Source organism: Sebastes umbrosus, chromosome 21 (genome assembly GCF_015220745.1).
Source record: "Sebastes umbrosus isolate fSebUmb1 chromosome 21, fSebUmb1.pri, whole genome shotgun sequence".
Taxonomy (NCBI): Eukaryota; Metazoa; Chordata; class Actinopteri; order Perciformes; family Sebastidae; genus Sebastes; species Sebastes umbrosus.
In genome coordinates, this window is record NC_051289.1 from 4,515,059 (window position 1) to 4,542,467 (window position 27,409).

The window sequence follows — 27,409 nt, forward strand, 5'->3', positions numbered from 1 at the left end:
TTAAAGTGTGTCTTAGACCAACATTTCCAGGTGAAGATTTTATCCTTAAATTCACTCAACCTTTCTAACAGTGGAGGGAGGAAATGCTCCAAATAAATAGTGACCTTTCTTCTTTGGTAGACAAGACGATGTGCACTCTCACATTTACCACTGTCTGGTAGAAGTAGGAAAAAAAGTTCATTCCAATGACAGTAAAAGCTCAGCTCTAGTACTGTAGAACAAGCAAGCACTCACACACACACACACACACACACACTGACTGTACAGATGCTGCAAGTCTGCAAAGTGCTTCTCTTATTGTCTCTCCACATTCTGCAACAGTAACATCCGGCATCTATTGCACTCTTACGATGACTAAAGAGTCAATGTCAAACAGCATTTCCATATAGATCAGCGTCTCTGTAGGAACATATTGACAATGGAAACCATCCAAAACAATACAAATCCTCAGAAGAAGCTCCCTCTTAGAGAGCGAATGTGAAGCATTCTTGTGAGGATCCATATCTTGCTGGTAGGGCTGTGTATTGGCAAGAATCCAAGCCCTAGTACTGTGGAACAAGCAGACACGATACGTATCATGATACTGGGGAAGCGATTCAATATAGGAAGGCAAAACATCGGGATTTTTTAACAAGTTAACTACATGTGATTATCATAAAGTGGACATGTCTGTAAGGGGGACACCCATAGAACCCATTTTCATTCACATTGCTTGAGGTCAGAGGTCAAGGGACCCCTTTGAAAATGGCCCTGCCAGTTTTTCCTTGCCAAAACTGAGCGCAAGCTTAGAGCGTTATTTAGCCTCCTTCTTGACAATCTAGCATGACATGGTTGGTACCAATGAATTCCTCAGGTGTTTTAGTTTCATATGATACCAGTATCTTCACTCTAGCTCTGAATCTGAGCCTGCTACAATCTCAAAGTTGCAAGTCGTGTTAATGCCCTAGAGAAATGAGTGGCGTTAAAATGAATTTGCCTTAACGTGTTATTATCGCGTTAACTTTGACAGCCATATTATCAATATTTTCTTCCACCCCTACTTGCTGGGGTTGAAGCATACTAATAATTAGACCCAAAACGATTCAGCCAAAAAGGGCAAAGACAGAAATATTAGACAGAAATGATGTCACTTCTCTCCTTGGAGGGAATAATAACTTATTCAGTCTGGGTAAAGGGTGCAGACGCAGGCTAGAAAACCTTGCCTAACCTTCCCGATCATGCCCCTCTGATCTGTAATTATAATAATGATTGCACTAATTAGCTAGACCTTATGTGCCGAAGTAACGACGCTGTGATTACAAGCGACTATGGCAGAATGTGAGACGAGGTATAAAATGAGCAGCGAGGAGACAGACATCAGAGCTGGCAGGAACAGTAAATAAATAACATGTTGGGAGGCTGCAGGAAGACTCACTGACAGGAAAGCTTGAGGCGTGACCAAAACATGACAGAGGGAGTAGAAAAAAAAAGTAGAGATGGATCCAGGTCCAAACTCAAATAAAAACAAGATCCTGGTGTTTTCTTGTCCTCAGCAGCTGTCATGTTTAAACCTGCAGAGCATGCACGGGAATCATCAGTGTTGATTCCTCCCGGAGAGGGTGAAACGCAGCACTGTGCCAACGTCTCTCGAAGTCAACGACTGCTGAAGTTAGTCGAACACTTTTTAAGAGTTTTGAGCACACAGAGCCTTTTTTTTTTTGAGGGGGGACCATAAAAAAGGCTGGAAGTGCTGGGTCAGAAGCAATAACAGATTGTGCATATTTGGAGTCCTGTAGGACCATTTATAATAACACTGAGCAAATTTGTATTTCTTACATCAGCAGTATCACCTCAAGTAGCCTTCCATCATATCAGCGATATTTATGGGATGAATTCTGTCCCTGTAAGATTTGGAAACACTTGTCCTGCAGATTATTACTGCAACATAAAAGCCATTCAGTAGTTTCAGCTCAATCAAAACGCAGCCGCCCACATCCGGACTAACAAGGACATACAGTAGGTGCTTTCCATAATATGGAACGTAACAAAATAAGTGATGACCCTCACTCTCCTTTACTGCATTATCTTTGACTGATGTTCAATTCTAGTGTCTTTTTTATGATAACTGTATAATATAAAGTGAAAATACAGATCAAATCATATTGGTTTTTACCCCAAAAAGCATGTAGACTGTATATAATAAGGGAGTACAGTGCTACACCTTCTCTAATTTTTTGTTCTTTCTAAATTCCTATGTGTGTGCACACGGCCCTGCAGTCTCATGCCCTTTTATGGGGATTAGTGCAGCATTTACCTGCTAATTAGGATCAACTGGCAAAGCACTTTTCGATTTACGAGAACAAAGGGATTCATCATCATAAGAACACAAGGTACAAACAATTATGTGGTTTAAGAACTTGTCATGAATCTGACGTAGGCCTTTTCTCAAGAACAAATTTAAGAACAGACACAGGTAGATATTGGTGAATGAGGTCTCCACTGCCTACCTGTTCATTACAGAATTGACTTTAAGATAGGGCTGAACGATTTTGAAAAAAAATATCTAATTGTGAATATTTTGACTGATATTGCAATAGCGATATGATTTGCGATATTAGAGGGAATGATCGTTTTTACATAATTATTCTCATTTTCATTGAGAAACAGGATTATGGTGTGATTTTTTGCACGTTTTATTTTTTTCTGTAACAAACAGAGATGTTTTTTTTAAGTCTGTAGAATATGATGTGTACGCTAGGACATCTCTGCAGCACCACAATATTTAATTTAAAATGGTATATTGACACACATTAAACCTTTAACAAATACTGCAAGGATTTCAAATCCAAGGCTATATTGCGATTTTGATAAAATGTTGATATATTGTGCAGCTGTACTTTAAGATTTGTATCTATAAAACTCTAGCCCAATAGCATGTATCTGGCATTCTCCCAGTTTATCAACCTGAATTATTTCTTTGGTCAAAAGACTGATATCTACTTCAGATTTTCATTCTAAATATGACAATAGAGCATATATCAGTACCTACAACATTTGCATCAACACTATCTTCCTTGAAGAATAAACAAAATACATTTCTGCTAAGTTAAGACTTTTCTGTGTGTTGCCTGTCTGCCTGTATGTTTTAATCTTTTTTAAACTGTTGTGTCACTCAGTAAAGAACTTTGTACTAAATTGATCGCATGATGGGCAAGAAAAAAAGGACACTGAAGTCACGTTTGAAGAGGAAAAGAAGTAGCCATTTTGACGAGGAGCAATCCATGAGAGAGGCTGTATAGCGTGAGTAACTGCTCCATTTGTGCTACCTTTATGGGATGCTAAACTGGAAATGAAGGCTTGGCCCATCTTCCGTTGCAGCTTTAATAGCTCAAACTAAAAGATCTTGTGCGAGCGTATAAGCTACATGTGCTCTGCCCGAGGATGAAAGGATGCCTTTGGGCTCCAGCATTAGTGGTGGTATAGGTCATTAATTCTGATTCTCAATGAACACACTAAAGCTACAGCATGCAGGAAATCTTCTATCTACTGTGAGGGCATGTGTTCAAACGCACGTGTGCATATCTGCCTATTTTCTGTACGCTCATGCATATTTCCATCGGTTTAATTATAGAACACAGGAAGTCGATAGTGTTAAAAATACCACACTGTCATTAGGCATGCACCATAGTGCACTGACAGCACAATACTAGTGGAGATGTAGGGGAAAGGAGCTTTAGGGACCTATAGAAAACACCGTGGAGACGCAGAGAGTGAAAGACAACAGACTGCAGCAGAAAACAGCGTATTTTCCTGCTAAAATCAAACTACAGCAACAGAATGTAATGAGTCAGCCGGCTTCTAATTCATGCACTTATCCAGAGAGACAAGCAGCCGGGGGTTCAGTGGCTCGCTCACTGACACTTTGACAGACACAAGATGGCACACGCTGTTAACAGAAACAAGTTGGCATCTAAGTGGATCAAATCTGTAACCTCGCGTCGGGTACAGACTCTCCAACAACGGGATGCAAATCATAAATTAATTAGAGCGATGTCTCTCAGTGTGACAGGTCTGATGTTGTCGGATACAGCGAGCAGCAACATGAGTTGATAAGAGCAGCCGCTGACATGAGGGTGGACGGGAACATTAGAAATTAAAGACACATTAAGTTATTCAAGACTGGAAAACTACTGCAACAACAACTATCTGGCAAGAAATCTGGCAGAAATACAGAATTCAGATGTGGGCTGGGTATCGTTAAAAAATGACGACGCCAGTACCTATACCAGTACCTATACCAGTACCTATACCAGTACCTATACCAGTACCCTTAAAGTGATACCAATACCAATGGAGCACTTCATTTGATCCCCATTATGTGAATCTTTGAGAAAAGTTTTGGAAACGCTTTGGAAAAGTTTGGATCACACAAGTCGGAAAAAATCCTTCACAGCCGCATATTTTGTACTCATGGTGTGAGCGCTACCGGAGCAAAATTGGAGTGGGAAAAAAGGCGCAGCTTCAACTATTTCAAAAATCCGCTTTGCACTCAATACAAAATCCTTCCATGCACGCTCCCCACTTGCTCACATGCTCTGAAAAAGTTTTTTTTTCTACATCTGGGCACAAAAAGCATCGATTACAGGTATATTGTTTGACTGGAGAATTTCCGATACTACTTGATACTAGGTTATTTCGATCGATACCTTAGATCCCCAGCCCTAATTCAGATTAACAGAATGACATACTGTATTAAATTGAGATTAGATTACATACTGTAGATACATACATCATAATTGGAGAAGACACATGCTGTAAATGTGTAGTGAAAAGGTGATATGTGATTGTGAAAAATACGTTTTTGAAAGGTTGGATGAGCATGACCAAAAGGGCTACAATTTAAACAAAAGCTGACAAGAAAGAACAAGAAATAAGTAAAAACTGATAGAAAGTTTCATTTCAATAAGCCATCTATGATAATTTAGGGGGCTTAATGAGATTAAAATTAATCTCTCTTTCTGAATGAAAAGATATGTAAAAAAGAGTCTCTGTTTTTTGTAATTATAATAAAAATATTTCACAAACAGTTTAATAATTGGGTAAAATAATGATATAAATATTTAATGATAGTAGTTTTAATTACTGCTTTGACCTTCCTTCCACACTGTGTTAAACTTCTCCATGAGAAGAACCAGAGAAGGTGCCATTTCAGCCCATTTCTTACAGAGCCCAGATGTGAATCTAATCCTCAAATAGAGGGATTTGGAATCTTTGCTTCTTTCATCCTCCTCAAACCGACTTCATTTTTGCAAAAAAAAATTGAGCAGATTAATCTCAAATCCAAATCCTCTCCGATTGTTTAAGTGGTTTTAAGTACAGATGGATTTTCTCTCTGTGGCCTTCTCAATCAGACTTTTAATCTTTGAATAAAAGAGTCCAAAAAAAAATCACAGCTCCGTGATTCACAGGTCAAAGAACATCAATGCAATGTGATTGAATCACAACCCCAATTGGACAATTACTTTGTTGTCATACAACATGGCGCTGGCGGCGAGGCGGTACGTAAACAAGCTGTCTTGTTTGTTACTCACAGCGGGAGAACTAATTTCTAAGAGTTTGTGTGTGTGTGTGTGCATTGTTCTTGAGCTTCTTCCACTTGGTTTGTTTGATTTGCGACTGAATCTCTTCCAGTCCATTAGAGAGATGCTGGGAGGGCGCCACTGCCAGCTGACCTCTCTGCAGAGTTTGCACTAAATCACATCTCTGTAAAATACCATATAATACCTGCTGCCAGAGGATGAGTCAGTGTGTGTGTGTGTGGCACAAGTGCCGCTGTAACATTGTGGGAATAAACCTGGAGGAATGTTTCTCATGGTACAATGTGATGAAGAGTCTTCCTGATCACCATCGCCAATAAATGTACTTAACATACGATTTCTGAAGCAGCTATCAGCAAAATGCCCATTTACATGCAAGCCCCTATTCTATAGAGGCAATTAATCACATCTGTGCTGTATTTTCCCTTGTCACTATGGAAACAGAGTAAGAATAATGAGGGGTTTTATCGCTGAGCGTCCCCTATAGCCATAGATGAACATGCGTTATGACATGGCTAAACAAGTGATGAGGGAAAAGTGTTTCTCATGTATAATGCATGACGGCAAAATCTTTATTTTCCTATTTTATCAGCCTCAACACATAAGTCTTCTTTAGGAAACGAGAACAATACGGAATAAAGCCGGAGTTTCTCCTCATTTCATCACTTTTTCCTGTGGCAGTGTGTGTCTACACATCTGTCAAGGGAAGCAAAATGTATCCACAAATGTTACTGTGGCTCAGCTGAATCAAAGATTTACCTTCATCTCTTAACTTCGGCAGCACCATGCCAAAAGATAAATGACTGCTATAGAGGAAGAGGGGCTGATCTGCTTTGGTAGAAAATGATGAATTGCGTGGTCATCCTTCTGTGCTATACCCCTTAATGACAAAATGTCTATTCAAAAGGTAGCACCGGGAAATGCTCCAGCATATCATTAGCCGAAGCCATGCCTTTGTGTGCAAATGTGTGATGTGCTGACTCTGTGAGGCACTAGCAAGTCCCAGACCTCTGACTTAGACTGGATTGTCAGTGACAAACTCTAAAATAAGCTGTGTACCAGTCAATAGTATCGCCTTCACAGTCTTTTCACTCTCACTTCCCTTTAGAAAGTGAATCTTAAGTGTTAAATTACACTAAAACGTGTATAAAAGAATCAACTATAGGCCATTGGTTGTACATGTCAACACTCCCACAGTCAGTCAAGCTCATTATTCTTTTTCTCTGCCTTCTACAAGTCACGTATTCATTAAATCCTTATTGACACAGAACGTACACACAATTTAATGTTCTGTAAGTAATTAGTGGGTAATTCTTCTGTCAACTTCGGCTAAGTTGTACAAAGAGAGCGCCGTCGCTGCCTTGTCAGTCGAGTAGGTGCTCAAGTGACAAAGAAAAAATAACTTGGCAACACTGAATGACTTGCTGGAAGTGTCTGATCGAGTCAGTCAGCATGGTTCAACACAGGGCTTCATCAGGCTGTTTAACAGAATGGATAAAAGCACATCCTACTTATACTATATATACACAACACAAGAGTTTTTAACAGTTATCCAATGAGAACAAATGACTAGCCTCTAAAGGACGCAGCACATCCCACACAGAAATGTCCCGTCTCTCTGTACCCATGATTCCTGTCTCTCTTCTGACAAATGAGGACAACAAAATAAGTACACAAAAAAAAGTTAAATCAACAATAAAAACTATCTAAAAACTACAACCCCAACAATAACAGAAAAACAAAAGACAGTTGACAACCAGTCCTAATACCTAAACAACAAATAAAAATAAAAAAATAAACTTAACTACTAAACGTAGGTTTACTTACACTTTTTGGTTTACTTCGTTTTTTGGTTTACTTGCTCAACAAAACTACTTGGTTAGGTTAAAGCCGTCTACACATGATCAGCAGTTAAATCGCTATGCTCCGGCTGCGTCATTGTTTTCCTATGGGGAGAGAGGTGCTGCCCGATTAGGCGGAATTGCTACCCTAGGCGTGGTGCACCGCTCGAAATCGCCACCAAGCGCTGCGCTCAAAGTTCAAATTATTTCACTTTGACCTTGGCTGCCGCTGACCTTTCAAAGCGCAACCAATGAGAACAGCTGCAACTGTTGCCTAGAAACAGTGAATGGCGTTTCTAGTGCTCTTTTTGGGAAGATATTTGTTGCCCTACCTCGTTGTGAGTGAAGAGCAAATATCTTATCATGTGAAGGCAGCTTTAGATAAAGATCGTGGTTTGGGTTAACAAAGGTTTGCTACGTAAAATAACTACGCTTGTGACGTAACTGAAGTTGGTAAAGTACGGAAGTTACTAACAAAACTACGGTAAAATAACTTGGTCTTACACGGGACATGAACAGCAGTCTCCTGATTGAAAGTCTTGTGTTTGTTTGACCCATCTAACCCCCCTAAGCGGTCTTTCTTGCCCTTTATACTACGTCAGATGCTCTGGCCGTCTTATAATAACAAGGATGGGTTCACATTGGACTGGTGCGTCATCAGATGCGGAAGGCCACTGACCAAGCTGCGGTATTTGATGCGTTTGGAGGGAGTCAACGGGTTGACCGTAACCTCCTTCGTCTTTTTGAGGCAATTTAAAAAAATGTCATGCTCCTCATGCCTTTGCTTCTGAGAGGTGGAGGTCATTGCTCGCACAACCACAAGAAGCTGCTCATCAGGAAACCAACTGTCACTCTCCTGGTGAGGATCGTATTTGCAACCCAGCTAACCAGCTATGTCACAATTTCATGTTATATCATTATGTCGTATGCATCTATCACTTGTTTTGTCAAACAAACTTCCAATCAAAGAGCTCCAACTCAAAATAAATGGTACTGAAAGATCAATTAGAACTCTGTACCTGCTCAAGTTATTTCATGAGATGCATGTTTGCTGCTCAGGCCGACGGCGTCAAACAGCCTGGGAGGCGTTCTGCGTGGAAACTTTCCAGCTGCAAACTAACAAGAAAGTCATCTGAGCCGCTGTGGAGGAGGAGAGTCGGGGAGAATACAGAAACCCAGAGAGAGGGGAAGCAGCAGAGAGAAAGCCGGGCTGGAGGATTTCACTGCAGAGCGCTGCATGTCCCTCGGCCCACACCCAGAGCGATTGGTATTCACCGCGGCCAGGCGGCACCGCTCGCGTGTGTTTGCATCTCTCAGGGAACACTGCGAATTGAAAAGTATCTTTCCTTGTGTTCTTATCTATCAGCCTTCATTCCATAACGCAACACTTCGTCGTGCCACTCCGGCGAAAAATAAATTGCCGTCATGGAAACAATATGCACCGGCAGACGCACTCGCTTCCTGGAAATGAAATGCCCCACAACCCACTGCTCCAGGCGCAGGGGTCTAATAAAAAGAGGCTGCTGCTCCTGTTGATGTTTACCCAAGCTAATGTATTCCGGCCTGCTGTTTTTTATCGCTTTCTCCGACAAAATATGAACACTCATGTAGAAAGAATAGACTTCCAGCCTCTTATCATTGGCATAATGTTCGGCTGAAGTGCCCTCACAATGAAAAATGTCTTTTCTTTTTCCAAAAAAAAAAAAAATCAGGTTTCAGCTCTCCTCCTGAAAAAGAAAACATCAACTGCTTGGGGCAGCTTCAGTTGCAAAAAACAGTCACTGCTGCTCTATGGGAGATAGAAGAAGCAGGACATTGATGGGTACTTTCATGTATTATGAACACAACAGCATCCCAGTGACTAGCCCAGTGGATGTTCAAATACACTCAGCGAGCCCAGTGGACTCCAAAAAAAAAAAAAGAATTCATTCGGAATAGCATATCCAAATCTGTGATGAATAACCCGGCTATACGGCAGTGGTGTGTGTGTGTGTACACACGGGGCATTTCCATCCATCCATCTACTTTGTTTGTGTGGCCTCTTGTTGCGTTTCCATGGCAACCATGTCAAAGCCGCACAAAAATAATTCACCGCTTACCCTCCATCTGGCCACCTGTTGTTACCGCCGCAACCCAATTGTTCAGCTGAAAACGGGAGAGCGTGCTTTGCATGTAGGAGTGGTCACTCATTAATTTAACAGGGTTTTAAGTACTATGTTTATCAGGTAATTGGTGGCTTTTGTGCTCAGCTTTCACTTCACCATATAGCTGCATATTACATGAGCCCATATTCAATGCAGTCCTAAGTGCTATAGTTGAAGCATGTGTGTACTGCATGTGTGATTGAAATCAACTCTGAAGTAAACGCTATATGGTTTTTCCATTACAGGCTAATGCTGGACTCTTAGCAGTGATTACAGCCTCCTGCACTCAATACGGCATGGATGCACATATAAAACAAAGTGTTTTTTGTATATGTAGTTTGTCTAAGCTTTGAGCTCATTTTTTCTTTTATCTGAGTCATACATCCCTTCAACAAAATCACAAATGGTGAATTGTGTGTTGTTTAAAACTATACAGGCTTTGTAATTGCATCACCAATTGCCTAGCAACCGCCTCCAGTGCCATAATGGCCCTGTGAACAATTATCAGTAGCAATACAAGGTCAGTGCAGTTATTTTTTATAACTGAGGCATTATGTGTTCACAGACAATATCTACTGTTGTAACAAAATCCACTGTTGAGATGAGACATGTGGCTCCCACAGGGTGTCTAATGTCATCTGAAAGCACATTATAGAGAGAACATGACATTTCCGTGTCCATTATGTCCATTTCAGACATGTTGTGGTTTCTATGTAACCAGTAAAAGGTCTCCCGGTACATGGATCATTACAGCTGACCTACAGGACATGTGTGTGTGTGTGATTACCATCTGGCTGATCAGTGGTCAAAACTTCAACAGCAAAATATTAGTGCTGTCAAAGTTAACGCGATACTAACGTGTTAACGCAAATTCACTTTAATGCCACTAATTTCTTTAAAGCATTAATGCAATTTGCAATTATTAGGTTGTAGCGGGCTCAGTTTTGAAACGGGAGAACTTAAGGAATCCATTGGTACCAACCATGTCATACTAGCTTGTTGCAAAGAAAGGCTAAAAAATGCTCCAAACTTACGCTTAATTTTGGTGAGGAAAAGCTGTCATGGTCATTTTCAAAGGGGTCCCTTGACCTCTGACCTCCAGATATGTGAATGAAAATGGGTTCTATGGGTACCCACGAGTCTCCCCTTTACAGACATGCCCACTTTATGATAATCACATGCAGTTTGGGGCAAGTCATAGTCAAGTCAGCACACTGACACACTGACAGCTGTTTTTACCTGTTGGGCTTGACTTTGCCATATTATGATTTGAGCATATTTTTCTGCGGTTACAGTAACTGTGAGGGTACTACTTGAAAAATCTCCCTTTAAGGTACATTTTGAACAGATGAAAAATGTGTGATTAATTTGTGATGAATGGTGATTAATGGACAATCATGCAATTAAGCGCAGCTAAATATTTTAATCGATTCACAGTCCTACAAAAAAAAGGTAAAAATTCAACAGTGAAGTCTTTTAAGAAACTGTTTCCCTGTTACTCTGAATAATCCAAACACCTCACACTGTGTTTTCACTGGAACTACCGCAGATGTCAGAAACAGATGTCTCAAAACCTCAGCAGAAAAAAACCCAAAACTAGCTGCACAGCGAGATATCAGGCAAAGGAGAAAGTTTGTTTTTTTGGCAATGTTGGTGGACCGACTCATCTATGCTGCACATGGGGTAGTTTTCCAGCAGCGTTCTGTAAAGTTGGTTAACTTGCTCAGAGGTTGGAGGTGTGCAGCCTGCTGCCTGCAGCTCCTCATCTAACAGTTCACTGTGGCTGCTCCCTCATCTTTCATTACTACCTGCCAAAACATTAACCTTTTAAAGCCCTTAAAACTGATCTGCTGGTAAAAAAAGGACACATTTTTGATGAACGACTGTAGTCAGCGTTAACCATGTTGACTAATACATGGCATTTCCTATGACTGCTTCACAATTAAAGCCAACCTCCAAGTTTTAATGTGCAGCAGTATCAACAGGACATGGTTTGCATTAGCAGCAACTTAATCCAGCTCTTATATGGCGAGTGAACAGTTAACAGTGAGGTTCATATCAAAGATAGAAAATGAAGAACAGTGACGCTGGATTACATGCTGCATCGTCTCCTGTGACTAGGCGAATAATCCGAATTCAGCACAGGAATGGCAGACTCAGCCATAAACAGTGGAAACCACTGTATATGAAGATAATTACAAAATGAAAATGTATTGATCTCTACTGCTGAACTAGTGCAGATCATAAATAGTATAACAAATGGGGTTTGATTTAATACAAGTTTACATCTTTAAAATGTCGGACCAGTCATTCAAGAGTTTGTATTTTATCATCTTTCTGCTTTCAAACCTACAACATGTACGTTTTGGTAAAATTGTCTGCCTCTATATGTATTTTCAGTGGCATTAAGGATGTTTTTAAGACACGTCCCGGTCGATTGCATTACCCAAAAAACAAGGTGAAAATGGCGGACAGCGGGAGGAAGGCAGCAACGAAAGCAGGATCTGTTTGCTGCCTCAGTGCCTGTGGAGGTTTTATAGATGCTGGTTCCTCTCAGTCTCAGGATACATGCTGTTTGAAGGTAGACAGCTCATCGAGTTTTCGGGGCATGAACTTGACCAACTGAGGAGGAGTAGAGCACGACTACAGATACACTTACTGCTGCCACGAGGCACAAAAGTTGTGTAGTGCAACTTTAAATCTACAAACACATCTTTTTTTTTTCCTTGCCACACACAAAACTCTTCAAAAGCTGCCTTTCTGATAAGCCTTCTTTGATCTTACTGGAACATTACACAAAATGATGAAAAGATATCCCCATTGTGAGTATGAAACACTCGCCCCCTGTAGATTTGAAAGGTCGCTTTACAAAGTTTGCTTCTTCGTGAGAAAACGTAGGCTGTAATCTGTTCTGATTTAAAGCAGCCAGAAAGGGTGGCAATCATGATGAGTTTTCACTCACAAAATATGTCCAGAGAAACTTCTCAAACTACTCCTGCAGCCAAATCCAATCCTATGTGCATCTATATGCTCACTGCTCAGTATGTTCCAAACATCCTATTTTTGCCTTTCCATCTCACAGTTGGGAGTGTACCACCTCATGAAGATAAATAGAGTGAAATGTTATCTGCCCGTAATGACGAACTGAGGTTTTGTTTATACAGATAGTAGCGGTTTGAGTGATGTGTTCGGGAGCCAATCAGAAAGTGGCAGGTTATGTGGCCAGCCAGTGAGTGAGCGAGGAAAGAGAGGTTCCGACCAATGGAAGAGCAGGAGGCGGGAGCTCTAACATGCACAAACCCAAAAAAAACAGTTTTAAAACTGCTGCAAAAGGTTTGTACTTGAGGATTTGCACGCTATTATGTTAGCTATATGTTGGCAACAATTATATTTAATGATGATACATACATTTGAGCCACGCTAGCAGTATTAAGTCTGGCCAAATAATCACTTTAAGATTAGCATACATTTTGCTTTTTTATAGAAATAAAACCCATTTAGTACATTTTGCCGTATCAGCGCCGTGTAGTCAATACATAGTCGGACGACAGACGTTACAAACTGAAAGTGAAACTGTCTGCTCTACACGGAGTCTCAGCTCAGAGTAGCAGGAGTCAGATTTCACACACACAGGACGAGAGGGAGTTGACAGACAAGACGATGGCGGAGGATTTGGTTGTCAAAGCGAAAAGCAAAAGCACCTATTTGGCAATATTTCAGATTCAAACCCATTGCCATAAGGGAACCATAACGTTAATGAGGCCGTAAGGAGGACGGCGCGGTCATAGCCGGTGTGCGTGGCGCAGCATCGCTTGGTGGAAACCTGCGGCCCCGCAGCAAAAGCTCTACCGGAGAGGCCAGATACAGCCATCCAACGTTGAAGATCAAAGTAAGCACTCTGCATATATTGTCTGTCAACTTTTCTTGTAAAATGTCCGGTGTAATCGGTAACACCGGTGTTGTCACAAGTTTATTAACCAGTGGGAAAACCGTCACGTCCCTAATCATAACTAACAATGCTGCCTTAAATCCCCAGACCGGCTTCAAAAGCTGGGCGAAGACAGAGAATTAAATTACCTAATTTCTTCTAAAAAATATGTGTTGTTGTTGTTGTTGATGTGTTTTGGGTAATTACATTCATTTAAGTCACAGTAACTGCAAGATGCAATTATCAGAATTATTATGAATATTATTTAATCATTGTTGTTGTTGTTATGCATCATACCAAGTTCTGTACATCACTTTGTTTTCTTTAGTATTGTTTATCTAAAGTCACAACAGTTTTGTGATTGCAGCAATAAAAATAAAAATAAAAATGACCTTTTCACCTTCACAACTACAGCAAAGAAAGTGAAAGGGAAAGGCTCTTAACCCCTGACAGCTCTCGCTGACTGCTCAGTGCAGTACAGCCTCAACTGTAGACCTGGACTGGGCAGCTCCCAGGTGGGAAATGTGTGCAGCTGTTTAAATGTGTCTCACAGCCTGGCAAAGAGCACGAGTGCCACTATCAGTGTATATATTATGTGGTTAAATAAAGGTTAAAAAAATAGAGAAAAGAAAAGTATCTCTACAAATATACACTACAGTAGGAAACCACTAGCTAAATTAACACAATTTGGTGTTCAGTGGCGGACTATGATTAAGAGACAAAATCAAGTCTTATGGAAGTTTGCAATTTGTAAATTATGTAATATGTCAGTTGAATTTATGTAACGAGCCAATTGAAATAACTTTACAAATTCTGCTTTGTCAGAATTTTCTTTCATACGACTAAAATATGTCAAATTAATGGCCAGGTTTTGAGAATACAATGCTGGTGGGACTCTCTGTGAAAGAAGACAAGGTTGGAGTTTTTATAGCTGAGAAGAAAATGTTACCTTGGCTGCAAGATACAGTAGAGTGGGTCCTTATGGATTTTTTTATTATGTATTATCATTAATTAAAAAAAACGTAAAAAAAAAAACTGACCTCATTCAGAAAATTGTGAAAGGAAAGGAGGCATCTAATGGAGGCAAAAAAAAAATCTGATTTACAATACAAAATGTGTTGACAGTAGCACACTGAAGAGACAGATGTCTCTGGGTACAGACAGTCAGAAACCATTTGTTTTGCTTGTTGCACGCTCACCGTCCTCCAGTCTATCATGCTACTGATGATAATTACACGCAGTCATAATAATCACACAGTCTCAATAGCTCAACCACTCCCATCAATACAGCTTAACGCTCCTCCGTACAGTCTCTTCACATTGTTTTCCCGAATACAAAGCTTGACATTTCAATTCGAGCTCGGCACTTCAGTTGCAGAGCAGACAATTACTGGCAAGGAGGTACGCGCTGAAATACAGATAATTCCCCAAACAACAGCCACCAATGAACCAGCCGGTGATCCTGAACGAATTCTCAGGTGCACCAAAAGCTGTAGCGGCAATCGACGGACGGAGGAGGCGTTCGGCTCTGACGGACACGTTTAGTGGGCCGCGGCTAATGAGCCCTGAAGCCGAGGCTCGAGGATTGTCAGCGAGGCGGCAGAGCTGACCAGATGCAGACGGATGACGGTGGCACGTCCACACATAAACATGTACTTCAAGTTCAGCTTAACTGATTTTGCTCTCCACCCCATGGACATTTGAAGACGCATAATTAGCCACGAGACAACATGTATTGCAAAACTGAGGTCACACAATCTAACGCTAACACATGAATAAAGTAATAAACCCCCACGACAAAATGTTTTATAGTTGTGATGCAGCGTTTTATAAATTTAATATCAGGAGGAATCAGGTGGAAAATGTACCAAAGGAGAATTGATTTTTCCATAAAGGAAAATTCTCTGCCCTCCTTTCTTCCTCTCCCTCCCTGCTCCCTCCTCCCTCCACCTTGCTGCTGCTGCGTCCACCTGAAAATAGCCCAGAGAAAGTGCTCTCTTCTCTGACAAGCGGGGAGCAGTTTGCTCTCCTGTCAAGCTACAGTGGAAAGAAAGGTCGATGGTGTGTCTCCTACGAGTGTGTCGGAGAGAGGAGAAATGTGTGCATTAGCCTCCGCGGGTGCATTAAATCTGAACAGGGAGACCGAAGTGGTGGTCAATCGCTTTATAATGAAGATAATGTGTCAGTCATTATTATTAAATGTACACTCACAGTGTAAGAGGCTCTGAAACTCTTCTCACCAGATGATTTCTCTAAACGCTTACATAAATAGTTCAAGAACTATTCTTGGGAAATGATAGCACACTCCTTACATACAATGCTTGATCCGGGAGGCGATTAGCCTATCTTAGCATTAACACTGGAAGCAGCCTTTTTAGGGGGAATTGACTACTCTTTGACGAGCAGTTTATCCATCCACCCAGTACTTCTGTAGAGAATGTCTTCAGCTACAACAGCAAGAATCAGACAACCTCACTGCGACAACAAGACTCTAGGAAATAACTACAACCAGCCGTTGGTCAAGAAATAGTTACAGACTGCAATCTTTCATTTTTAGATTTCTGTTTGTGAACAATGTGAACAGAAAAAAGATACAAGGCGTTAATAAGTGATTTTTATAAGTGCTAGTAGGTAGGTAATGTGCATTTTTTTCTGGCAAGTAACCTCTTGCAGTCGTGTGGACGTGTCAGAGACGGCGTGTCAGTTTCGGCTTTTACAATGTCTTTTCAAAATACATTTCCAACTTAGGTTTACTCAGTTTTGAGGTTTACTACTTGAGGTTTAAATATGTTTGTTACGTAAAATAAGTACGCTTGTACTAGTACAAGTGCTTAACTAATGCCAGGTACGCAAGTTACATAACAAACAGTGGTCTCCTGGGTGAAAGTCCTGTGTTTGTTTGACCCAACCATCCAGCCCAACCTCCTCCCTAAGCGGACTTTCTCGCTCTTTCTGAAATATGTGACTAAGCACCAGGCACTGTGGACGCCACAGATGTTTGACTGGACATCAGAACCGGGAGGTGAGGTTTTCCGGACAAGTATCTTGCATCCGTTGCAACAACAACCTTATTAATTCTAGGCACAAGAGCTCCTCTTCATCATCACCCAACTATTCCATAACTTGTTTTCCAGCCATGGAGTTGTGTTGGGCCAGATTTATATGGAACTATTGAATCACGCCTATCAAATAAATCAAAGACCGCCTCACAAAGGATTTTAAAAACCGCGGGTCCAAATCAAAAATAAATCACCTGCTAAGAGCAATCTGCTGCAGAACTATGTATGCCTGGTGCCAGCCACGGGAGTATATATCAAGCATAGGAGTTACTAGTCATTGTGTTGGGTTGTATGACTCTCCCTCTTTACTACAATAAAGAGTAGCAGAGGGTGAGAGGAGAATTTTGAGCAAGGTCATGATTTCAAGTTGTTAGGAGTGCAGAGAGGAAAAGTTACAGTTCGAGAATCTGAGATGGAGGTTCGCGCTGGCCGTTCAATTACACTGAAGCCAGCGGGGACTGTACACACCCATGTGAGCGCTGATGTCAATATGCATGGGGGGAAAAAATGGCTAACAAGGTTTTTTTGCTCATGCAGAATGTTCTTGTGCTGGAGTCAATAGTGGATGCCAATTACCGGAGGGTGAAGGTATCGATTCTGCTTCGTCAATTTGTCATCCAATTATGCCAAACTCTGGTACAGTAGCAATGTTCAAACTTAGAGCGGAGAAGTTGTAATTAAATATAAGGTATGTTGTCGACTAAATACATTTTAAATAAAAACTTCATGTTGTGGCTTAATTATATTTTCGTTCGGCCGTCCCTAATTGCTTCACATTCAGGTGAAAGGATTAAAACGTTTCTAAATGTAAGTAATTGTCACTCATGACACATGTCAGACAAGGATGTGAATTCAAGTTTGGTTGACATCTACAGCAGTTCTAGTACTAAATATTGAGTCCTAAAGTATTGTAAACATAAAACTAGAATTATCGCCTCGTGGTTGTACGCCAATTTACATCCATGTCTGTCCAAAATGTCTTCACTTCATCATTCTATCCTGTTAGATAGCCCACAGCTATCGCCGGCACTGAGGCATAAAAAACCTCAGATCTTTATTCAAAGTAAGCTTGTAAAGATGCGGCAATAAGATCAGATTGATATTTCTGTTTTTCACAATATTCTCACTTTTTATTTCTTTTCTTTAAACCAAAGAGTTGTAAAATGTATTTCCTGCTGTCAACCGCTGTGACGTTGGTTTACAGGCGGTTATAAAAGGAATGAAGTGTTTGACACCTTTAAGCACCGCTGCAGCAGTGCAGTCAGAGAATAACGTACATTATTATGAGTGAAATGATAGAACATGAACTTTTAAATCCAGCCAACTGTTCCTGCGAGCACAGAGACTAGCTTCCTACTTATTGGAAAGTTATCAACCAGTTGTCAAACTTACTGCCTGAGAGGAACAAGGTATAAGTATTTCTCTACACACAAAAGAAACCATCCATCCCTTAAAGATGGATTATGCCTCTGAGAGATAGCTGTCGGCTGGATTTTGAAACAGTGAGAAATGACGAGGTACACTGAACATTGGAGGGTGGGTGTTGATACAGAAAGGTGCCTTAAACTAAATAATGCATTACTGTTGTTTCATAAGTTCTAAGGTCTGCAGGTTACGCAACATCAAAATGCAGAAAAAAAACTGCACCAGAGTAAGAACCAAGAGGGAACGCTGGTGGCCAACGTAATGGTTTTGTAGCCATCTGATCATATCTTGGACTAAGTGCAGCACTTCTTCTGATTTAGTCCAGTACAAATTTAGTTTGGTCGTGACCTTGAATGAAACGGCTTGCACTAAAATCTAATAGCTTGTTCAACCAGCCAGCCCACAAACCATTCTCTCAAAATCAATGTTGCCTCTGCAATGGGCGGGAAAGACCATTACATCCAGCTGCTCACAATCACACACTTTGTGATGTGTTCAGGCAGCCGAGGAGATGCATCTTCCCCCGTCCACTCTCGACTCCGCGTAGACAACACGCCTTGTTTTACCATCCAGACGCCGTCTGCATTCATACAGCGCTCGCGGTGAAATTACAGGTAATAAAGTGAGAGACCGTTGCGTCGTCACGCTCCTCAAAATGGCAGCGAGAAAATGTCCCTCCAGAGTGCAAATTTAATTCCAGGCACACAGTCAATGTTGTTTTACGTTTCAGAGTGTGCAATTTTCAGTTTTGGAAAACATTCTCCAACACAGGCGGTGCCATCAAAGAGCCCATCATTCACTTTCAACATCGATTTAAGTGTGAACTGGAGGATCGTTTTCTGACAACAACAACAATGTTTCAGGCGCTGCTCGATTCAAAACTGTTTCAAGATTTAGTCACACCTTTCACTACTCACACACAGTGCAGCGTTACAAATACTATAATGATACCAGAAATTTAGTTAGACAGCAGATTGTCCTACAAAACTAATATCGAACGGCATGCTCAAAATCGAAATTGGTTTCTTATACCGAACTGGTTCTCCTTTGAAAACAGTAAAATAAACATTATTTAATCCAGCATACTGTCTACATTGGATTTTGGTGATATCCTTTATTCCCATGCTTCATATTTAACATCATTAGTTTAGTTCAGAGCTAATAACCGTGATACCAGATCACAGGTTAGGTTGACTGTACTATGCACCTTCGTACTGGAATGACGTGCAACACAGAGAGACACTCGTTCCTCTGAGCTTCACTATCTTATATTTCAAATAATATTGTATTGATCGTTGTTTTGAGGAGGGATGTGGCAAGAACTGATACTTCGGTACCAAGTCGATGCCAAAATTGTGAAAACATCACAGTACTTGTCTATCATCAGGGCTCGAGACTAAAAGCGTCCCGTCGTCCCGGGGATGATAGAAAATGTGTTTGGGATGCAGTAAACTCGCTATCGACGCTTCTGGGGGATAATAGTACACTGTGAACAACAAATCCATGTTGAAATCTGCAGGACGAGAGCTAGTTAACGTTAGCTGTTAGCTCCTTGCAGGACTGCGCTGCTTACAAGCTTCTAACAGATAACATTAACTAGCTCTCGTCCTGCCGATTTCAACAAGACAGGTGCCATATAATGCCACATTATGATGCGTTCAGGCTCTATTCTGTGAAAATGAGTATAAGGTAAAGGGGAGAAACTTGAATAAATACATTTGTTTGAAGATGTTTTTACAGCAATATAAAATAGCTAACAGAAACCAGTATGCAAACGGTAATAAAGGAGTGATTGTTGAAGTACATGGGATTTATTGTTTCACTTTTGTTTTTCACTATGGTATCGAAATGGTATCAAGAATCATGGTACTGATATCGACTACTAAATTTCTGGTATTGTGACATCCCTAGTTTTGAGTGAATGGATGTTCATGTTGTGATCTTGTGAATATGTAATTTGTTCTCAGGTCTCTCTTGAAAAAGAGATCTTGATCTCAGTGAGGTTTCCTGGCTAAATGAAGGTTTAAATATTCCCACTGAAGAGAGGGAATTGTAATCTTTTATGTGAGCTAAGAAAAGGAAGGCCACACGACTCCCTGGGCGTCTGCTATCAAGGGGGACCACATCAGACGGACCCGAGTCATTTATGCATTTTTAAAGGGGGTGAAGCAAAGACTACTGAAATAAAATTTGGTAATTTAATCTCAAAGACGCACCGAGGGAATGAGGTTGCCTTGAAATCTGATCTTCTCCTGGAAGGCTGGCGACCAGAGACCAAATATAGGCCCCGTGCTTCGGTCGTAATTGGGAGCTTTATTGATTTCCGGGCCTGTCGTCACGCCTGAGGTGACCTTTTGTTTGAGAATAATTGCTCTATTAGAGGGTTTATTCAGGCACCTGCTGGGTATCTCAGACACTATTATTGTCCAATAAGAATCCGCAGGCTGTAAAGCAGTGACCCTGTTCTGATATGTGGGGTGGACAGAGAGAGTCTGACTCTCTGCACTGCAGGGGCTTATCATCAAATGAGAACACAGGAATGGCTCGGTACGTTCGTGGGTGAACGTGAGCTGGAATGCTTGATAAGGTTGTGAAATATATTGATGTCATTGCATTGCTTCATTTCAGAGAAGCGGTAAAAAATCATCCACAAACTGTCGTAGAATGAAGTGTTTATACACGTAGTAAGTATCTGAAATATGTATGTAATGCTTTTTATGAAAATACTGTGTACAGTGTCATAAAACCAGCAGTTTCAACACCTACAACTAAATGCCTTGTTCTCAACAGCTGTGAATACAAAGGATTGCTTCTACTGCTGAAATAAGTGGAGCCCCATTAAAATGTAGCACAGGTTCATCCCAGGTGTGATCAGAGTCAACAGTGAGCTTGAAAGGTTCACTAGGAAACTTTCTTAGGCTGGGGTTGAGCTTTTGGGTGGTTTTGCCTGAAGCACACTGACCCCACTGTCTCATCTCAGAGGACTGTAAGTCAGCAGGAAGTCAATAATTAAAACAAGAGCCAAAGAAAACGGTTTCTTTCAACATAACTATTCCTTATTTATACTGTCGGGGTTGTGCCAAAGGAAAAAAAAATGTCAATGTAAGATGTTTGACATGGTGTCTGTAAAATTATACTTTTAAATAAAACGTTTGAAAAGTTTCTACCGATACAAAGTTAATACTAAATGAGAGCATAATTACAAAGTCAAATGTTGAAATTATAATGTTTTATGTATTTTGCATCAAATCAATCAAAATTTATTCTATATCTAAATGTGAAAAGGGAATGAAAATTATACTTTCAAATGTAAGGCGGAAGGGCATTTCAGTTCATAGAGGAAACATCGATAAGGCTTACAAGATGCCTGCAATCCTTTAAAAGGTGCCCAATATGATATTCAGAGAATATCTCCACATGGCTCTCAACATGGCAGCAGCTGAGCCGGTGGCTCACAGCTAATGTGGCTAACACTGCAAACACGGCAACAGAGCTAACAGTTTTCACCTGAGGGGGAACTACGCGACGGCGCTGTGGGTCAGGACGATATCATCAGCTGTAACCGCCGTATAAGAGCAGCGCAGAGTGGCGACCGTGAGCAAGCCAGTGGGGCACGCTCACATCCACTGACATGCACTAAAATGCGTGCACGGCTGACCCAGCGATTTCAACAAAGCAAGGAGAAGCTCGGATCACAACACACACAGACGGAGAGTGACTTCATTCTCTGCTCAGGTAGACATTACTCCTCTATATCGTTATAGCAAATAGCTGTTTGCTGCTTTATTAATGCTCTGAATTTCAAATTAAGCACCTTTAAATGATCCTAATTCTAATCATCAATTATATTATTAATCTCTGTGCCTTAAAACATGAAGCATGAGGGCATACACACCGTATTTTAATAAGATTGATGAAAGCATTGGTGTTTGACTATCGTGTTCAAATCAACCTGGGGACACAGATAGCATTGAAGCCATGCTAACGAGTCAAGGGGAAGAAGTCTGATGAACAGGATGGGTCACGCTGCCCCCGAGTTCCTGTTGTGAAAGCTCCATGTTCCCTCTGGCACGTAATCATTAAGTCTGGGTATAAACAGTTATGACTCACACTCGGTTGTTTGTTGTTATGCCGTCGCTGTTGCTCGCTGCGTTGTTTAGAGCACAGCTACGGAGGTACTTTCACACACTTGTCACTAGCTAGCTCTTTTCCCACTTAAAACACATTAAGCTCATTCAAAAGGCAGCACCACAACAAACTATGGGTTAGAAATATGTGTTTTAAAGCTGCATTGACCATCTTTGACATCGCCTCTTTGTGCATCCAGTCAGTGTGAAACACACGGAGAAAGCTCCTGCTCAATGGCCTTAATGTATTCTGTTGCCCGCGAACCAGACATCGGCTTTCACTTTCTAAGTGTGATTAAATTGATTTTCAACATGGTTTTTGTTCCCTATTGGGAAAAAAAACACCTCAGAGAAGCTCTAAGATGCTGGTCACTTATTGAAGCCAACTGTTCTCTCTTTCAAGAGTGTGTCCCTCAATTTAAATCCTACCACGACGTAAGAATACATGTTCTTATGTTACCTTGACAACATAAAAACTGAAGAAGAAGAACCACACAGACTGTAAAATTGCAGACTCTCTTGACTACTTCAAATAGAGTACACAGACAGATATTCCCATGGAGAACGGTAAGCCTTAGCCCTGAGTTCATACAAATGAAAACATAAAATAAAATAAACTTTAAATAAAGTTTCAAGCCTGTAGACCATGAAGAACAAAAACCAAGAAGCAAGAGTTGCCAATGGCAACAACAACACCAACGCCAATGACAACATGACTGAACGTACGCCAGTGCACCCCACAGTAAAGTTAAAGATTCAGTCAAGCAATGTGTAATTAAACCACCACGAACGAAGAGTGTGCCAGTCAGCCCGAGTGATTGAGCGACAGAGAGAGACGGCGTGTTCACACGTACAGTGAAAGAGAGAGACAAGAGGGTCAAAGAGAGACAGAGACAAACAGCCACAGAGACAGAAAACCATTAGCAACACTTTATAGGAGCTGTCCATTCAGCACCACAAAACCACAATACAAGGCACGAGACCAGCGATGACATTAGACCTAATGGGTTGTTGAATAACATGTTTTCTGATGTTGGCAGCCCACAAAACACTGAGCGGGTTGTCTCATTTCACAGTTTGTGGGTTGGTAGACACTCAAGATTCAACCCGATATCACGCCAAAGTGTTTAACAGACCCACCTGTCCACCAGAGGATAGCGTGTCAGTGTCACGTTTTGGCTCACAGAGACGTGGATATTACATGCCTATATCAATATGCAGTACCAGCAGTGGGCAACAAAGCCACTCACTTAGGTTTAGGCAAGAAAACCACTTAGTTAGGTTAAGGGAAAACGTCATGGTTTGGCTTAAAATCAGTATGGAAACTAAGGGGAGATGAAGACAGACAGACAGAAGAACATGTCAGCTTGCCGCGCTGTGCTGCTCCGCAAAGCTTCGAATAGCTTTGAATATTTCTTACCAAAGCTTCGAAGCTTCAGGACAGCCCTACATCCGTCACTAACGTAACTTGCGTTAGAAAACACCGGTCTCAAACACGGTTCTCCCGCTTGAAAGTCCTGTCCCAGCATAAGTTGTCGTTCTCACTTTATATACTACGTAAAGGGGTCTGTTAGACTTCAAAACACTGCACCTTTATGCAGGCGTGTAATAGTCACGTCTCGGCGAGGCAAATCGTGACACTGACATGCTTTCTTCCGGTGGACAGGCGGGTCTGTTACACGCTTTGCTGTGAGACTGGGCTGCCAGATACCCAAATTTATTTGCACAAGCACTGAAAACGTGAGTTTTTTACGTCATATCCCATTTAAGATTTAGATTTAGATTAAATTCTTTTTTCAAATTTAAGTTGAGCCCAAATTTCAACATTATACACGAATGAATACAATCTTTAAAACGGATATTAAATGTAAAAGGTATTTGAATGTGCGCCCTGAGGTCTGAGAGGCCAATAACTTTAAGAAGCAAATGTTCTCTACTCACTCAGCTGTAACAGTCGCTGTTCGTCTTTTCGTATCTTAGCAACCCAAGGGTCAGTGACAACTGATAAGAAATGTGTGATAAGAAGTCACTGAAGAGCCTTCTGAGGTTACACCCAGGAGTGTAGTTTTTTTTTTGTTCTTCTTCTTCTTTGAAAAGATAGCAAACGGCTGAGTGGGGTAGAACCTGTATTTCACTGATATAAGCAGAGGTAGAGCGTATAATTCAGTGGCAATTGACAGCACCCTGAGGATCACTGGAATGAGATAATAAACCCAGGGACTATGTGGACTTCTAATATCCAAAATGGTAAAGGAGGACGATTCAATCATGGTGTGTAACCGGCACTTAGAATCTTCTAGTATCTCTGCTTGTTCGTAATATGCAAATTAATGATATATTTTGTAAGGGTGATTATTTAAGTGGGCTGTTTTGTAATATTTTTCATTATCAAACAAGCAAACTCTATGAAATATGTCCCTATTTTTGTCAACATGCTTTATTTATCAGGCTGAGAATGGCAGCCTTTCCAGAGGATGAATAGATAATGAAACACTTTAAAAATGTGCGTGGGACTGACTTTCTCTAGTTAATTAACATCCTGCGTGGAATGCCAATTCCAGCAGAGTGCCGATGCACCGCGTTTCAGCGGAACAATAACCAAATCAAAAGCCCCAATCAAGCCTCCTGTGGCGTTTGATGTTCGAACAAAGTCGGACGCTTATTCGCCGGAACGCTCTGAAATTAGGGGCTGCATGCTCTCACATTAGCCGAGCATTTGATTCAATTTCAGTCGCTAGTCAACACAGGAAAAGCACAAACAAGATGGTGACAGAATTAATGAATTAATATGACTTTCCCCTCACTCATTTTGTCTGTTTTAATCTGTGTTTTCGTTGCACAGAGCTGCATGCTGAGCCACAGCATCTCCATAGAAACTAGACTGCCGCTGGGCATTTGGAGTGTGCCCAGCAAATGTCATGATGAAAGCCAGTATTTCAGGCATGGGCACTAAACACCACTGAGGAGGCATGTAATGGCTGCCAATATTTTGAGCGTGGAAAATCAGCAGGGGGTTGACATTGTCGCCTCTGACCAATTCGCTTCCGCCCAGACTTTTTTTTTTTTATAGCCGGAGGAAGCAGGAGTGGGATGCATGCCAGCAGATAGGCAGTCTGACAACATGACTGTCAGACAGATGACAGGGACGCGTGCTTCTCAAGTAGAGGGAGATGATATTGCAGCGGGCCGCCTACTTTCATGCTCCCATTACCATAATGTGATGAGCTGTCACATTAAAATCCTCGAGTTGGTCAATTTGGAGCGCCATCAGTATCCCACGCCGGCGAGAATTATTGCAGCCATAACAATAACACTAAAGGTTCAAGGCGATAAATGTCAGCAGGAACACTGGTTGTAAGACTGGGGCCAGGCTTTTGAAAAGCAAGCTCATTCCTCTAGCTTTGTGCCAGGCGGAGCAGCCAGATGCCAAGATTTGGGCACAGCCTTTAGCCTCCTGCAGGCTACTGAGTGGCTCTCGATGTGCTGCCTCATCGAGTCACGAAAGGAAGCAGGGAGGAAATTGTTGTTCATTTTCAAGGAAAAGACACAACACTGCAAGATGAGGATTTTAACAAACCGACAAACTGGAGCTTAAAGTCCTCATGAAACAGAAGTTAGAGCATCTCCAACTGCTGCACTGTGACGTATCTCACAGTGAAACTGAATATTTGGTGTACATGTACGAGAGGGATGTAAATCAAATCTTTCGCATTTGATTGGGCCGCTGAAAAGTTGGCGGGCTTAGCTCGATACGGAGCTACAGACTGTTGGCTCGACACACACACCTCCCTCACCTGTTGTTAGATCAGGCAGAGGACGAGGGAGACATGAAAGGGAAACTGCCGATTCTCAACCAGCTGTGTGGTAACATTACTGCAGCGCGTGTAGTACATGCAGATGAAAGGCACCTGGATTCCCCCCCGCTCACCCGCCGCCAAAACTCCACCGGTCGTTTTGCGTCGTCATCCTCTGCATGTACTGCCGCGCTGCAGTGACACAGAGTCGGATGAAAATCTGTAAAGTTTCCCTTGAATGAATTAGACCTCAGCCACAATGTTTTGGAAATGAAAACAGTGTTTTTGCCCTCTGATATCCAAAAACACATCTCTTCCTATCTCTCCATATTACTCTGTTAGTTACTTGAATCAAAGAACGTATATTGATTCGATCCACAAACAATTGGCTAGCTAATCGCCCAAAGTCTCATTTGATTGGATGAATTTTTGTAAACGCCCCCGAGTGCAGGATGAGTCATCAAACATTTGAAACAGTTCACAGGAAGAGGTCAGATTTTGATGTAAAAATACTCATCCAGAGCACAGCCAATAGGAACCCTCTTTCTCTGTAACAACCTGTGATTGGTCAAAGTCTCCAGTCATTGGCTAGATGTTTTTAAAGCCTGAAAACAGAGCCATGAGGAGGTGCAGAATTATCTCAGAACACTTGAATTACAAAATGCTCAAAGGTTATGTGGAATTTTTGCCAAATGATGCCAACAACTTTCTGCCTGCTGAAGCTTTAACACAGGGACACAGGATTGAGAAAATGTATTTTTCATTTTATTTGGAACTTTAAATAAGACAAAGTTAAAGACATTCCAAGCTCACCACCTCAGCTCTGCGTATCTCTTCGAGTTGTCACACTTCCCCCTGACACTGGCACAAACAACCCCGAGCAGCATGTCCAATGAAGCCGGAGCACCGGCTTCTCCTAATTCGCATCCAAGCCCGCAGGCAATTACCCGCTTATCGTTCGTGACTAGCACTCGCTCTTCTGAATGTTTGTCACCGACGTGGAGGTGGCGGCGAGACGACAGCGGGACCCGAGGGGGCCCGACGGTGAACCTGGCGACGCTCAACGTTTCAATTAGAGGCTCGGCGGAACACGGCGGCTCCTGATCGCCTTCCTGCTCCACAGCTCTGGGCTCCTAATTACGGCGGGTCGATAAAGGCCAGAAAACACAGCTCGAACGGACTGAGGCGAGGCGCAGATAAACACGCGCAAACGAAGACACGAATACAAAGACATTAACTTACACGCTGATCCACGGACACAGATACAGGCTGACGCTCCCCTGACAGTCTGAAGCATGATTCATCTCACCTTGCTCACTGCTTTCTTGCTCAGCTTACAAAATGCACTTGCAAATTTGAAAAACCACATTCTGACATTAAGTATTCTAAATGCATTTAGCTTATTTACCTCCTTATGAAACGGCACCCGAATACAACACGAGAGGAAAGAAAGCTTTAAAATTCTTGGCGAGCTGCTTCATTTATGGAAATATGACCACTCAGGTTGATACAGAA

At 41.6% G+C, this 27,409-nt stretch overlaps 1 protein-coding gene and 1 long non-coding RNA gene across 5 annotated transcripts in view; both read right to left on the minus strand.

The window, feature by feature from the left end:
* LOC119480558 (dipeptidyl aminopeptidase-like protein 6) overlaps positions 1–27,409 on the minus strand; it is a 239,993-nt gene that overhangs the window by 72,022 nt on the left and 140,562 nt on the right. The window lies entirely within an intron of this gene.
* Positions 265–27,218, minus strand: LOC119480560. The gene is made up of 2 exons (XR_005204954.1): positions 27,137–27,218; positions 265–548 (listed from the first exon to the last, which is right to left on the minus strand). It is a non-coding gene; the product is annotated as an uncharacterized LOC119480560 (long non-coding RNA).